The sequence below is a fragment of the Magallana gigas genome, chromosome 9 (genome assembly GCF_963853765.1).
Source record: "Magallana gigas chromosome 9, xbMagGiga1.1, whole genome shotgun sequence".
NCBI lineage: Eukaryota > Metazoa > Mollusca > Bivalvia > Ostreida > Ostreidae > Magallana > Magallana gigas.
Window position 1 is genome coordinate 43,526,566 of NC_088861.1, and position 17,346 is coordinate 43,543,911.

Below are 17,346 nucleotides of genomic sequence, written 5' to 3' on the forward strand. Positions count from 1 at the left end.
TTGCCATAGTAACTGCATAGGAGAGTTGATTAAAATCAACTCACAAAAATTACTCGAAGGAAAAGCATACATGACTGCAAGTATAAATACCGCATTAAGGGATTTTTTTTACGTGTCACAAATTTGTGAAAATGGGAGAGATATGTAATATTTTTAATTTGCGTCAGTCATTTCTTGCATTTTGAAAAGTTTCTAAAAGAAAAGAATATGGGATATTATTTCTGTGAGTTTAAAAAATTGAAATATAAAAGTGGTCGTGAAAATTACCTGTAGATCATTGCAAAAATTACCGTATATGCGGTATTGCATACATGTTGCAAAGACAGCACTTTAATTAACTCAGATGTTTCCCTGAATTACTTTGTTGGTTAAAATTGCACATTTCTGTATTACCCAGTAAGCCACAGACTTTTCCATGCTTTATTGGGTAGATGTTATAAGGAATAAACCCAAAAAAGCATGGACAAGTCTCTGACTTAATGGGTAATGGATACTAGTATAGGTATTTACCCCCCAAAACAGTGACAGTGTTTTACTTACTGTTTACTTATTGGGTTATTATAAGAACAATACCCAGGAAAGCATGGGGAAGTGTAAGACTTATAAGGAATAACCAACCAATAATGGACACGTCTGTGACTTATAGGGTATTACCCAACAAAGCATGGGCAAGTCTGTGACTTATAGGGTATTACCCAACGAAACATGGACAAGTCTGTGACTTGTAGGGTATTACCCAACAAAACATGGACAAGTCTGTGACTTATAGGGTATTACCCAACAAAACTTAGACAAGTCTGTGACTAATAGGGTATTACCCAACAAAACATGGACAAGTCTGTGACTTATAGGGTACTACCTAACAAAACATGCACAGGTCTGTGACTTATAGGGTATTACCCAACAAAACTTGGACAAGTCTGTGACTTATAGGGTATTACCCAATGAAACATGGACAATGATCAATGCTTACTTGGGTAATACCCTATAGGTCACTTTATATGGTAATCCCCATATCTATGACCTAGTAGCCCCCCCCCCCCCACTTTCTTTAATGTTCCTAATCAAATAAATTCCTATACTAGATTAAAACAAAGTAGGTCACAGGCCTGTTCGTTCTAATTTGAGTATTACTTTGTTGGAGTACTGTAATAATAGACTTTAAAAAATTACTATTTTATGCTTTGTAAATTATTAAAAAAAATTCATGAACTAAATTAAAAATATTTATTTTAATACTTTTATATCAAAAATGCATGGTAATATCTAGAATTATGTACCCAAGAAGTTGATGGACATTTGTTGATACCCAATACATCTGCAAAGAAATTTAACCCAATAAATGTATTCTCGTGTGAAACCATATCATGTACCCAATAATGATACCCAATAAAGTTTTGGACACTAAGTACCCAATATATGTCTTAATGTGTGTCTGTCTGTCTGTCCGTATGTAAACTTTTTACATTTTGAAATTCTTCTCTAAAACCGCTTATCCAATTTCAACCAAATTTGGCACAAAGCATCCTCATGGGAGGGCGAATATAAATTGCAGAAATAAAAGTCCGATCTGTATTCAAAGAGGAGAAAACCTTGAAAATGTAGAAAAAGGGGGGTGCATTTTTAAAAATCTTCTTCTCAAGAACTACTGATTCCAATTCAACGTAGTTTAGCATAAATTATCCTTATGGGAAGGAAAATATAAATTGCAAAAATTAAGGTCTAATTCTGTTTCAAATCTGAGTTATTACGAAAATAATAATAAAGGAAAGGCGTATTTCAATCAGTTTAATAGCCTCGGATTCGGCATCCGGTAAAATGGGTAGACAAGACTTGGCCTGGGCAAAACAAAAGATAAGCAGTTATTAATCTGCCAATCTCATTAAAATTTCAGGATATTTGATGGACCAGTATATTTGTATTTGCTGTAATTATTGCTGCAAAATAATGCGTATTTGGAATTGACGATTGCCGATCTGCCCCGGCTTTTATTTTGCCACGGCCCGGTTTTGCTTACCCATTTTACCAAGACTCGTATTCCATACTTCTAAAACGAGGTTCTTTGTTGAAAGCAGCCATGACATTATACGAAAAAGGGTCGATCTGACTATGATGAATTTGCTTTTTGTGCAACAGTTCGCGTATGAAGGGAAATTTTTGAAACATGAAAAATATATTGGTGCCGATTTTGTGAAGTAAATTGAGGCTAAATATTTCAATGCGTTGACAGTTTTCACACATGACGTTGATGTTAGCTTGTTCTGATTTTCGTTTCGTTTTCATTATTTATGCTTTGTAACCTGGAAACTGTCGTCTGTATTTCGTGATTTTTACGTATCAAATCAAACAGGGACTTCGGTAAATCAAACAGTTACGTTAACTGTTTACCTGCGCAAATTAAGCAAAATCTGATGTAGGAGTACTGAAATACAATTCATTCTATCGGTAATTCGGCATTATTTTTTGCGTAATGGTAGATTAATGCAATAGGTTTTTGTTGAGATGTTCGGCATTTTCTCTAGTTTATTCAGTTTAAATAGAGTTTGATATCGCTTACGGAAATATGTAGGTATATACATGTATATATATGATTCATTTCGAAAAAATAAATTGTGTTCTTTATTTGTTATACATGTAGTGCATGTTTCTTGTGTTTAATTGTTAACAATTTCTATTTACTAACCATTTTTGAGTGTTTGCTTCGAATTATAAGCAAGATACAGAGATTTGCTAACAATTCTATGTTTGTACACAGATCTTAAAAGCTAAAGATTAAATCAAAGTACTGATAGTACTGAAAAGCGCTAACCCAGCTTCTGTATGTATATAACAGATATATGTATATAGCATTTCAGCTTCTGTATACGCACTATATTTCCTCATCACTGCATGACAGTCCCTGCAATGATGTATGTAAGCCCCGTACATTAATTTCACAATAACCCGTAAATTAGATTCACAATAGCCCGTGCAGTTATGTGCATAAACCCCTGAAACTGGTTCCCTAACCAGTTTAAATGATGTATACTTTTGCTTAGAGGGGGCGGTTATTCGATGCACCGGAAGTTGAAGTCTAACGACCATAAAGGGCTGAGCTATGCTTAGCGCTTTAAAAAGTAAAAAAATTGTCAATATTTATTACGAAAGTTTTCAAAATCTGTTCTTCCAGAAACCAACTTATTGAATTGTAAGCTTAACCTTTTTAGCTCACCTGAGAATGGGGCCACAATGGGGGGTCGAAGTTTAACAAATGAATATATAGAGTAAATCTTTAGAAATCCTCTTCTCAGAAACTAATCGGCCAGGAAAGCTGAAACTTGTGTGGAAGCATCCTCAGGTAGTGTAGATTCAAAGATGTGAAAATCATGACCCCTGGGGATAGGGTGGGGCCACAATGGAGGGTCGAAGTTTAACATATGAATATAAAAAGTAAATCTTTAAAAATCTTCTTCTCAGAAACTAATTGGCCAGGAAAGCTGACACTTGTGTGGATGCATCCTTATGTAGTGAAGATTCAAATTTGTGAAAATCATGACCCCCGGGGGTAGGTTTGGGCCACAATGGGAGATCGACGTTTTACATAGGAATATACACAGTTAATCTTTAAAAATCTTCTTCTCAGAAACTAATCAGCCAGGAAAGCTGACACTTGTGTGGATGCATCCTCAGGTAGTGTAAATTCAAAGTTGTAAAAATCATGACCCCCGGGGGTAGGGTTAGGCCACAATGGGGGATCGAAGTTTAACATAGGAATATATACAGTAAATCTTTAAAAATCTTCTTCTCAGAAACTAATTAGCCAGGAAAGCTAAAACTTGTGTGGAAGCATCCTCAGTTAGTGTAGATTCAAATTTGTGAAAAGCATGACCCCTGGGGGTAGGTTTGGGCCACAATGGGAGGTCGATGTTTTACATAGGAATAAACAGAGTCATCTTTAAAAATCTTCTTCTCAGAAACTAATCAGCTAGGAAAGCTGGAACTTGTGTGAAAGCATCCTCAGGTAGTGTAGATTCAAAGTTGTGAAAATAATGATCCCCAGGGGTAGGGTGGGGCCACAATGGGGGGGGGGGTCAAAGTTTAACAAAGGAATTTATAGGGTAAATCTTTAAAAATCTTCTCAGAAACTAATCAGCCAGATGATTCTTTATAATTGTTAAGACTTTGGCCCCAGGACAATTCTTTGGCCTCACGAGAAGGTTGAGAGTTTACTGTACGTTTATATCCCATATATAAACTATTGTTAGGGATCTTTTTGAGAACTGCAATACTCAACACATGATATGACTATAAAATCATCCTGTTAGAAAAAGGACTAATGATTATAAACATAAGAATATCCAGGGGAAAATGGATTTTATTTATACAGGATTTACATGAATTATTGTATATTGTCCAGATAGTTTGTATTATGACTCCATTGAGCTGATTTTATCATACCTATTGTTCCTCAGGTGAGCGATGTGGCCCATGGGCCTCTTGTTAGTATTACGCAGTCGTCCTATAAAGTCACCTTGACCATTGTTCACTGTAGAGTTACCTGTGTGTTCACTGATGTGTGACTTTAGCGAGAGTGTTTAAATGGAATTCGTCTTTTTCTATAGTACAGTTTTTGCTATTGCTGTATAAAGAAACGGTGATTTAAAGGGCTATTTTCTATGCGTTATTTTATTTTACAATTTATTGTCACTTTTTCCACTTAACTACTTCGGCGGAAGTGCGTCACCGGAAGTCTCAGACGCCATATTGTTTACTGTTAACAAATAACTTAGTTACCATATACTTACAATATTTTGAGATATTGCCTTTAATATAATACTATTTATACATTATCATAGTTTGATACTATCAGTGAGATACTTATATGATGTATTATACAATATTGTTTTTATTATGGTGTTATGGTGTCACTTGTACACTTATTGTAGTGTCATATTGTTGATGCTGAGGACGATGATGATGCGATGGGGATATCGATGGTGATGTCGATGACGATGTGATGGTGAAGTCGATGACGATGTGATGGTGATGTTGATGACGACGATGATGTTATGGTGATGATGACGACGACGATGATGATGGTCATGTCGATGAAGATGATGTAGATAATGTCGTTCATGGTGACGTCGATGAGGATGATGAAGTAGATGATTATGGTGATGACGATGATGTCTATTATGATTATGGTGTTGTAGGCGATGATGTTGACGATAGTGTCGATGATTATGATGACGATGGTGATGATGATGATTGTGGTGACGTAACTACCATAGTTGTGGTTGTCCGTAGTTGGTCCAGGACTACAGCCCCGGAGATTCGGACACTCTTCTAATTTATTTTTGGTCATTTGTATAAACATCATATTTTTTCTTGTTGAGTGAAAGGTGTGTGAGTGTTTGTGTGGTTTAGTGTTTATATTTCTATCTTTTCTTTCTTTCTCTTATTTTTTTTGTTATTAAATTTTGTAAAATTTAAGATGTCTTGTTGTTGTTTGGAGTAGCCTCCGCTCATCCCGTTACAGGTGGTATAACTTTACGTGACAGTTCCACTAGCACATATGCATTTATTTTGATCTTCTGTAGTAGTTGTGTTTTCCCCAAATGTTTGTTGTAGTGTCAGGGTAAAAGTGATCTATATCTTAAACAACTATCATTTCTTTGAAATTTTAATGATTTATTATAAGAATGTCCAATTTGATTTGCCTTCGACTAAAATTATACTGCTTGACCACCGACATATGTAAGTGAAGCAAATCTGAAAAGTGATTGTAAATTTTATTCAGTTTTAAATGTATCATATTACAACATCAGCAATTGATTCTAGTCGACATATCTGAGGAAATCGATTTGATATTTGAAAAAGATTGCATCATACGCTGTTGACTGCACATTAAAAATACATTTATGAAGGTTTCTGTTATTAAAATGTTTTCATGAACACGATTATACACTGTCCCAGGATATTTCTGCAACACTAGACTTTGACCCGTGCGTGCACGGTTTGACACTGCATATGATCGGACATTTACGAAATACACCGACACACTGTATTGTTGACATTTACATAACCAAGCTTTAAGACTACAATTATGCTATTAATTTCACAACACTCTGCTTAGTTAAAATAATCTGTGTCTCGGGATTGGCCTTCAACACAGTTAAAATACCTCCCGTTTACCCGTAATGTAGCAAAACATTGCAGAATCGCTCTGAAACGATCATGGAAAAAGTTAATGAAACTGCAATAAAAATTACAGTCAAATTATTCTTAACAAACCATATTGAGGCTGTAAATACTTTTCATTTTAAAATTTAATTCTATTATTGAAGAATTCAACACTTTTTTTAGCAGCGTTTTTTACTCGCTTCTAATTTACACACCATGTTCATGCTGACATTCGGAACTCTCATCTTAAATGCACTGAGATAGAGTTACTCCCGTTTTTTCTTTGATAAACAGAATATATTGCAAAGAAAGTGGGCGCTTAAGATGTACATTCGGCAGGAACCTGGGCGCACAAGGAAAGTGAAAATTTCATCAATTAATTTCGAATTATAACCGTTATTTGCATTTTGTTGGATGTGGAATGAGTGGGAAAATATTTGAAATACAAAGCGTTTTATCATAATATGGGTCTAAATATAGCAACACAATGCATTTCATGCAAAATCCTACTTATTTACAGCTGTTTTTAAATGATTTTGTTGTCTCTGGGTCTTCTCTCCACAAATGTGAAACGTGTAACGATAACATATTTCAACATTGAAAATGTCGCTTTTTAAAAAAAGATTGAGAGATGACCCAGAGATGACTAATTATGTACTTTTTCAAATTATTTCTTGAAGGATAAAAAACAAAGTCCATTTATATGACAATGTTGTTTCAAACAGTACTTTATAAAGCATATATTGACAAGTCTCGCATGGCTCAGTGGTTTCGTCCTGGATTAGTGAATACAAACATTCAGTGTTTTGGGTTCAAATCCAACTGGTGGTATTTTTTTTTTAAATTAAACTTTTTTGTTTTAAATGTTTGTTATTATACTATTATGTTGAATTATAATATAACGGTATATTTTAATTTGTTGTTATTGATTTCTAAATCTGCTGTATGAACATTATTTTCTTTTCTTAAGTTATTACTAGTTTTTTAGGATATACACAATATAACTTCATTAAAATATGTTTGCATTAACATTTCCAACTAGAGATCGGTTTAACTCTCATTGCAATTTTTTGAAAGCCTGTGAGTTTTTTAATAACCGGAATAGCCATGAACTTCGACTCTCAATTTCATATATTTTTTTTAACCTGTACATAGCCTTTCGAGGTTATAGACATTTAAATCCCAATAATTGATTCGTGTCGAGGATTCCTGCAAACTTACTATCTTGTGCGCTCACTTTCTTTCCAATGATGAAAATTCACACGTATTTGTATTATCGTATCTGAGTTTATCAATGCAAATGTGATATTGCGGAAACAGCATGTGCAAGCTTGTAAAATCAAAAAATACAGATGATTTCCAGATTTTTTAAAGGAATTTTCATTGATTAGAGAAGCTTGATAGAGAAAAAATAAAATCAAACTGGTAATCTTCAAGTACCAATGATGTTTAAAATATAGAATACAAAAGATAGTACACTTCCGATTTCTCGGTATTAAAGCCCAAAAATTCGAGTCAATTATTTTTATATAGTAGTATAGTTACTTCCATAAATGATTTGATATTCATAATGCCTCAGGGTGCAAACGATGTTCAGTCAACAGTATAAAAACCCCGATATTCCTCTAAAGCACTCTAGAGTGTTGTGTTTTAATACATGGTTAAGAATAAAAAGTTTACTGGAGTTTTGCATTGCGAACGACATGGGAATACTACGAAAGCCGAGAAGGATCATTCGAGATTCGAGATTCGAGATTCGAAATACGAGATTCGAAATACGAGATTCGAGATTCGAAATTCGAGATTCAATATCTAAATTAACCAATCAAATCAAGGATCTGAAAATATGTATCCTAGCGACATCAAACTGTTCTAAATAAAAATCATACGTACATGCTCTTATATACAAATAAATGCTATGTTCACTTCTCCCTACCTAACTAAATAATTATTTGTATTTAATTTTACACAGAATATCTAAGTAGACTAGTAATAATGCAGTGTGCTTCGCGGATCTAAGTGATTTTGTTTGCCCTGGTGCATTTCCACCTGATGCGTTTGAACCCTAAGGTATTTCACCACCAGTAATAGTTTAAAACCCGGGTTTATTCACCCCTTTTGTGTAAAAATGCGGTTATGGTAGAGAACTTCATAAGCGTAGCTAATTTTTTCTGTAGGGGGTCCTAGGCCAATTTTAAAAAATTTTACTATGTAAATTTAATAAGCTCCAATTTTCCCGAGGAGGGGGTCCAGATCCCCTGACCCCCTCCTTTCTAGATCCCCGCATGAAGATTAGTACATGTATCTAAATAATCTAAATATAAATAATCTGTCCTGTTTCACTAATAAATATAAGCATTACTTATCGTTTTTATGTATGCATACAGTGATTCACTAGTACTATGATTATAAACAAATCATTGAGATATTATCACATCATACGGAATTATTAATAAATACAATTTTTTCCCTTTTCCACAGTAAACAACTTATTATGAGTCTTACTTTTGGAATTGTTTTCAATATAGAAGGATACCTACTCTCTACAATTAAAGGTAGGGATGATAGGGTGCCAATTTGTTCACATTGCCGATTTCTTGTGCAGAGAACAGTTAAACCTTTTATTTGATTGTGCATGAATATTTCAAAATTAATTGTTGTACATATATTTTGTTATAATTCATTCATTGATATATCAACAAGAAAGAATAAAAGCATATGTTTCACAGCCAAGTTAATTTCTCTGTAGTTTCCTACCCCCCCCCCCCAACCCCCCACCGCACCAAAATTGACAATAATTACATATAAGTCATACAAAAGTTTACTTTTTTTGTAAGTAAATCTCTAAAGATGTAAATAAGCACAGCAAACAAAGATGTGTGTATTTAATATACTACTACATTACACTTAGCCAGATAAAATGTAATCAGGATGAAGCTACAAGGGGTGAGTGGTGCAAATTTACCAATTTGTCGCCATACACACAGAACACCAAATAAAGAAACTGTGAGTGGTGTGTGGAATGCATAAAAGATGGCGGCAAATTATCTCAAATAATCAGTGCAAAAAAACCCACAAATAGGCTGTTATTTGTTAACATTGATAAAAAATGTTATCGTCCCATAACATAGCCGATTAAGTTAATGTGTACATATGGTCAACGTACATGTAATTCTAATATACAAGAAGGCTGACGTATCAGGCGGGGATCCAGAAAATTAAATCTCAAAAATGATCGGTTGAATTACATTAAATGCTTTGAAAATTGTTTTAAACTATCGCACGGGTCAAAATGCGTGATAGAAGCTATGTACAGTGTAATTGGAAACTTTCATTTTATATCAATATGTAGTATTACCTATTATAACAAATGAGAGTATAGCACAACTGCCACAAGCAATACATGTCCTTTACCGGCACCACCTCCCTCCCCTTAAAAAAATGAAACAATTGCCGTTTTATTTGCTAAAATGTGTGTGGTTCAAGATTTTTCTAAAGGACATACCCGATTAGAATTGAAAAAGAGTCGTACGTTTAAAACTAATTTTGTCAAAATTTTTAGATTCATTTGGTTATATTTTGGTCCATTTGGGTAAATATATGCACCAGCGCAGCTCTAATTTATATATAATCAGGCCATAAATTCAAAATATTTTCAAAAATTAATAGCTTTAAATCCAGTGGATGAAAGAAAAGGAAAGCAAGTCGAACTCGATGAGTGCTAATACCTGTGTTGAATGAATGGTACAGTAGGATATGCGCAAAAAAGTCCCGTCTACTCTTTCCTTCCCTATAATTATTGGAATATTAAATCCGATTATAAGAGTCAAATTAAAAATCAAGTACGGATATGTACCTGTTTATCAAAAGTAAATCTACTCATAATTTATCTACAGTGCATCGTTATGGAGCTACACAGAAAGTTTAATATTAATTTGCCGAGCCAATTAAAAAAAAACACCTGGAAAACGAAGAGAAAACAAAGTGGGGACAGAATAACTGACAAATTAATTAGGACTATATAGCCCCCCCCCCCCCCCTCTTGAAATGTATATACTGAAAACAGATTATTGGCGTACAACATCCGCACACAATTTAAAGAAAATTTCATGTTTTTTTTATCATTTTCGCTAGTTAATGTAAGACATCACAAATACCCCAAACCCCCTCACGGAAAAGGAAATGCTAGGTTATGAGAGAGAGAGAGAGAGAGAGAGAGAGAGAGAGAGAGAGAGAGAGAGAGAGAGAGAGAGAGAGAGAGAGAGTCGATGTAAATCACAGGTGCGCTAACACCGTTAAAATTAAAGGTTGCTAGTTGGTCTGCCCTACCCTAGCTACCTCCTCTGTTTTCTCGTTTTAGAGGCTTAATTATTGTCTATACATGCTTGTAACAAATCAAATCAATTTCAAATTCTAAATTAAACTGAATTTGACACTACAAAACTCTCTCTGTGTCTGTCTGTCTGTCTGTCTGTCTGTCTGTCTCTCTCTCCTCTCTCTCTCTCCTCTCTCTCTCTCTCTCTCTCTGTCTCTCTCTCTCTCTCTCTCTCTCTCTCTCTCATATCGACAATGGCATTGCCATACCCTACAATACACTATTCTTATCTGGATTTTTGTCTTTGAGGTTGTAAATCATGATATCTTCTATGGTTTAAAACTTTATCATAACCTATATTTTGACATGTCGATTATTTCATTGAGTTTCGTTTCATAGCTAAAACATTTAGATTAAACAGATCTTTCTTCGCGAGCCGATTTTTACACAGTTGGGGCGAATACACTTCGGGTTAAAATTGTTTGGGGGGAAATACATACAGGGCAAACAAAACCACTTAGATTCGCAAAGCCAACAGTGTTATTTCTAATTTAATTGTTTATACTGTGTGGGGTTAATTCATCAATGTTAATTTAACCATTTTATAACCACTACTAGACTTTTACCCGTGCGTGCACGGGTTGACATTGCATATCAGACATTTACGAAATAGGTACATCGACACACCTTAGTATTGACATTTACATAACAAAGCTATAAGCCTACAATAATGCTATTAATTTCACTACACTTTCCTTAGTTTGTAATCTAACTGTGTCTCGGGAAAGGGCCTCACCACAGTTAGAATGCCTCCCTTATGTACCCGTAATGTAGCAGAAAATTGCAGAATTGCTCCGCAACGATTTTGCAGAAAGTTAATGAAGTTGCCTTGAAAATAACAGTCAAATTCATCACAAAGAACCTTTTTGAGACTTCAAATACCTTTCAGCTAAACATTTTAATCCATAGAATGGAAGAATTCAACGCCTTTTCACCAAAGTACACGTAGTTTCTTTGTAAAACTGTGTCCGTATGACATTATTCATTTTTACGATAAAACATATTCCATCTTCACTCTCCTAACAAATATAATGTAACTTTTTTGCATGAAATCAAATATTTTTCGTCATCACGAAGACAAAAGTAAGTACTTATAGTTGAAATGTATATTTGTTATTTTATACTTTCTTTCATAAGAAATGATTAATATATAATTATGAACAGAATATATAGCAAAAGTCCAATGAAAATTTACGCGTATTTGTGTTATCATTTCTGAGTTTATTCATGCAGATGTGATATTGTGGAAACATAAACTAAAGACCCCGTTAACGTGAATGTATTGCGCAAGCGCAAGATTGTAAAATCCGAAAAATCCAGGTGATTTCCGGGATTTTTTGAGCAATTTTTGTTGATAATTAATTAGCGAAGCGTAACTGAGAAAAAATAAAAACAAATTGGTAATCTTCAAGTCCCAATGATGTTTAAAATATGTAAAACAAAAGACAGTATTCTTCCGATTTCTCGGTATTAAAGACAACAAATTCGAGTCTGTTATTTTAATATAGTAGTATAGATATAAGAGCTATTAAGAGCATGTCTACGAGAAAACCATGCAAATATGGAAAAAAGCTGCGGCAGCAAGTCTCAAGAATGAACAGAATTTTATCATAGATTTAAAGGATACCCATCTAGGGTCAGATATATGATGTTTGTTTTTGCACTGGATGTTTCTATTTATAGTAACGTCCAGTATTGATTCTGGTTAATGAGCCTCTAAAATCCAGAAAAGTTAAGAGAAAAATTGTCAAATTCAGTAATTAATTACAAAATGTATAAACAATGTTTGAAAAAAATAAGACTATATTCTTAAAGAAGAAGTTCAAACCTTAAATCGTTGCATATTTTTTTTCATATATCTATTTCCACCATGAAGTCCCGAGGGTGTAAATGTTGGCAGGATGCCAAGAAATGATAATTATACATTTTTGTCAATTTTTCAGAAAGAATTTCTCAGAAAATGGCATGTTATTTTTTGAAATTTTGTGTTAATAAGAAACTGTTTGATGTATTGTTACAAATATATAAAATCCATCTTTGGACTCTCAAGGATTAAAAAGTAATAAATTAACAAAAACATCCCATTTTCAAATAAAATAAAAATTTGTTGGTTTTTGAAATTTTATTTTACAGCGATTTTAATCCACTGAAGTCAATATTTGTAATTAGACATGAAAAAACCAACCCTATTTTGCTTTTAATTAAAAAAAAATTAGTGGATATCATTGTTTCTCATAGAATTCTTATTCATTACATTTGCATTTTATTACTACTGTTAGAATTGTCTCCCCTGTTGCGCTCTTCTGTAGAGAAGGTAAACTAGTCAGAATGTTGACAAAGCTATACAAGTTCAAGTTCAGGCTACATGTGTAAGTATTGAGAAATGCTGTGAGTGTTGTTAGTATATGTTATGATATTGAATGATTTAAATTGCACAAAAATTGCCCCATCTTGTTAGTGTTATTCACTATATCAGATATTGAAGTTTGATGGAGACTTGTATCTAGTCTATAAACTGCTATTTTCTGTCCCGATATAATTAAGCAGCACATTTGGACGAAATTTTAATCAAAATATACAAACTTGTGATAGAAGTACAATTAAAATAGATGAAGGGGAAATTTTCCAAGATAATCTCATTCACAGATTTTCATATTTTACTCGAAAAAATCCACAAAAACGAGAACTGATTTCTTACAAAGATTTAATTTATAATGGGGTATGGCCTGAGCGTAGCCTGGTCACGATAAGATTATTCTTTCTATGTTGAAATAATTCGGAATTCACTAGGAATGCCTTGTGCAATTTTTCATCGTTATCATCGGAGTCTGTTGCAATAGACATCACATTTCTATACGTGTACATTTCACTGGCCATCTAAAAACTACCCTTTAGATGTTAAGGTTAGACTTCATGGAATCTTGAAATGACGGGGAGGGGGCCAGGGTTTTTTAAGTTCTTGAGAATGTAACACAGTAAGTACATCTGAAATTAATAGAGAGGTCTACTCCCTACCTCTCTATTAGCAGTTGATCTCCTCTTGGAAAAAAATTAAAGTTTGTACAGTCGTTTTACCGGTAACGAATATTTGCCAGTATCGAATAATTTTTAGAAAAAATATTGCTAAAAGACGAAGGTAAGCTTTTAAAAAACCCTAGCTAGGTAATTATAATACAGAAAAAAATATTCTATCAGTGTGTGAAGTTGTTTGACATTTGCACAATTATTTACCGAATTGTTTACAAATTAAAAAGGTGACCCAGGTATGAGCTGCCGGAAATGCAAGGCAGAAAAAACGAAAGTGTGAAAACAAATAAACCTAACTATGAAAATAAGTTTGTTATCGACCCTATTTGGTGGATAATTAGTAATTATAATCCATTTAATAAGATAATGCATCATATTAAATAATAATGGAGCTTTGAATGAAATTACGACCTCAAATAGAACCACGTGTAGTTTTCCTAGTTTCGGTTCACTCAATAGAGGCATTATTTCGCTGGATATATTGATAGATATACGGACAAAACAAAGGCAAATGATCATCAATTACTATTATAGAGTGTTTTCATGAAAATTCAATTTCATAAAGTAACGCAAATGAAAACTGTTTAAGTTCAGTTTCAATTTGTTTAAATGACGTATTCCCACAATTATTTTTCTTTCTTCATTTATAAGTCTATTAACATGTACCTCTAGTACATTTTTGAAATTAACTCGCCTCAAAATATTCGGTCAGAAGTAATAGAGAAGTAATAGAGGGCACTTGATTCGATACTGGAAAATGAATTCGAAACTAGGAAAATGGAGGGGGTGTTGAAATTACTATCTCCGTAATTCATCCTTTATATTTTCAGAAGTTTGATACTACATTTTAGAAGGATAAAGAAATGTGATTTAAACAAAAATAAAAACATTTGGAATTCCTATAATAATAATCGCATGCACGACGAAACCGCATACTGATTCGTTACCGGTAAAACGACTGTACCTTTTCTTAAAATTAAAATATAGTTGTAAAGGAAAAAATGAGGTGTTAGGTTACCCTTTCCCAAAAGGGAATCTCAACCTGCGAAAACCACATATGAATATAAACATAAACTACCGGTATAAAAAAGTTATCCCAAATAATAAATAGACATCATAACTTGTTTTTGTGGGATTGTTATTTGGGATGTTATTTAATTATAACCCATCATAAGAAGACCTGGTCCCAGAGTTATGAAGCAGTCTAATAAAAAAGTCAAAATTTTTACACTCTCTTATTGTCTTGTGATTAAAAAAATTGAAAAAATGAAATGCTAATAAAATGTGTCTCTATATTATATTACGCTGATATTTACTAATTTTAAGCGTAATTTATGATGTATCATATTTTTTATTAACATTTTTTCAGGCTTGATATCGGGTCCCTCTACCCCTTAAACAATAAAAGTTCAATTCTTTATACTGTCGGACAAAAATAATTACCAAATCTACCTTATTCTATGATCATGTAATGTGATGGACATTTATTGGCAATTGATACCACACCACTTCCACATTTTTGAAAATATTCTGTTAAATTCAACAAAGATATGTTTAATCATTTTTTCTTTCATGGAGGTGATCCTTTTGTTTTTTTTGTTTTTGTTTGTTTGCTTGTTTTGGGTTTTGTTTGTTTGTTTGTTTGTTTGGTTTTTTTTGGGGGGAGGGGGGGGGGGCTTTGAAATTTGGTCCTACTTCCTGAATTAAAAAATCAATAGTTCAAGTATGAAAAAATGAAAAGATCAATTATTAATACATGCAGAGAGAGAGAGAGAGAGAGAGAGAGAGAGAGAGAGAGAGAGAGAGAGAGGAGAGATTGTCAATCTGTGTTAAACAATATGTAAAATTACACACCAAAAGAGCCCGGCTTTAAGTATTTCAGTACTTTGAATTTTGTAGTTTTGCACCTGTTATTATTCATTCGTGTATCTAATGGGCACTCTGCTTGTCTTAATGTTTAGCACTGGCAAATAAGTCCACTTCAGCTTACATGTATATTCAAATTCCCATTTTCCCATGATTTCTCGTGTTTTAATGACATTGATTTAAAAAAACAACCTGAAACGTGTTGAAGCAATCCTTCAGTTCAGTAAAATATTGTTTGGCTCGCGAATATGTCTGGTTTTTTCCCCATAATATACATGTTACAATGTAAAGCTAATGCCAAACTACAGATTCTGGAGAGTTTTAAAAGTAGAAAAATGTCCAACTTTAAGACAATATATTTGCAATATTATTGAGAGTCCAAAGACAGATTTTTGATATATTGTAAAGATAAATGTCCTTTTATAACTAGAAACAGATTTAGTGAATTTAAAGTGCCATTTTCTGACTTTTAAGCATTTAAAAAATGTATATTTTCACAATTTTACAAAAAGTTGGAAACATGCCAGATTCGTGACCTATCTGCACTTAACAGAAAGAATATATGGGAATTCTCACAAAATGAATTACACAAGTGTACCTTGTTAGTGTTAACTCTAAATGACTTTTTGAATTCATATTTAAACTAAACTCAGAATTCTTAACAATAATTTGGTGAATTATACAAAATTTTATTGTTAAAAGGGTCAAAATGCTATTTTTAGTAACAGTGCTGCAGAACCAAGTTTAGACTGACCACATCAAAAACAAATTTATGGCAAATTAGTTCATATAGATGCACAATGTTACACACAAAATATGAAGTTGATCAGAGAACCTTGCTCCCACCACCTTTTGCATGGTTTTCTCGTAGACATGCTCTTAAGACATTTATTTGAAGGAAAGAGCATTAACGAATGATCTTTATTTAGAACAGTTTGATGTTGCTAGGATACAGGTTTCAGATCCATGATTTGATTGGTTAATTTAGATATTGAATCTCGAATTTCGAATCTCGAATCTCGTATTTCGAATCTCGTATTTCGAATCTCGAATCTCGAATGATCCTTCTCGGCTTTCGTAGAATACCCCCATATGATTACGTTGAAAAATGTTGCAAAGAGCCTTAAATATTTCCGAATAAATAATAGATGTAAACAATTCCCAATATATCTCTCGTTTCTGTGAGTGAATTGCTTTTGGTAACAATAGATGATATGTCAATAAATACATCTTCAGCTTTCTCACTTTCATTGTTTTAATGGTACTTAATTGATAGGTATGTTAATTCTTGTAAGGTATCGTTTCAGAATACAGAAATGATTATTTGGGACAGACAATAACATTGAATACAGGGTTTGTACATCGAAAACGGATAATTGATGAACCATTGAAGGTCTGCACTAACAGTTATTTAATGTTATTTTCTAAAAAAAAAAAAGAAAGGAACCCGATATTCCATTTTTCTATGACTAACATTAACCTATAAAATATACTTATGCCTTTCATATTCTTTTTCATAGCTCTTTTATCTGTCTCTCTACAAGCAATTTTTTTATGTAAAGATGGCTCTTTCTGAAAATTCATCCAGTGGGCATTTTATTTAAGATACAAGAAAGTCGTTGAAAATTAATCACAGAGATACATTAAATAAGGTGTAGCTGACACAAGTAAAGATTTTTTTTCAATAGATCATAACTCTGCGTGGAAACTTTATGGCATTATTAAGATTTGCTCGCCAAAATAAAATAATAAGAAACAGCAATACTGTACGGAAATTTAAAATTGTGTTGGAAAACTATTGAAAGCATAAAAGGTTAGAATGCGGAATTGATATAGAAGCATATTCAATTGTTGCGTGGAACCTGAGGTCCACGCAGAAAATATATAAGCGAGGTTAAACCGGATGCTATGGGGAA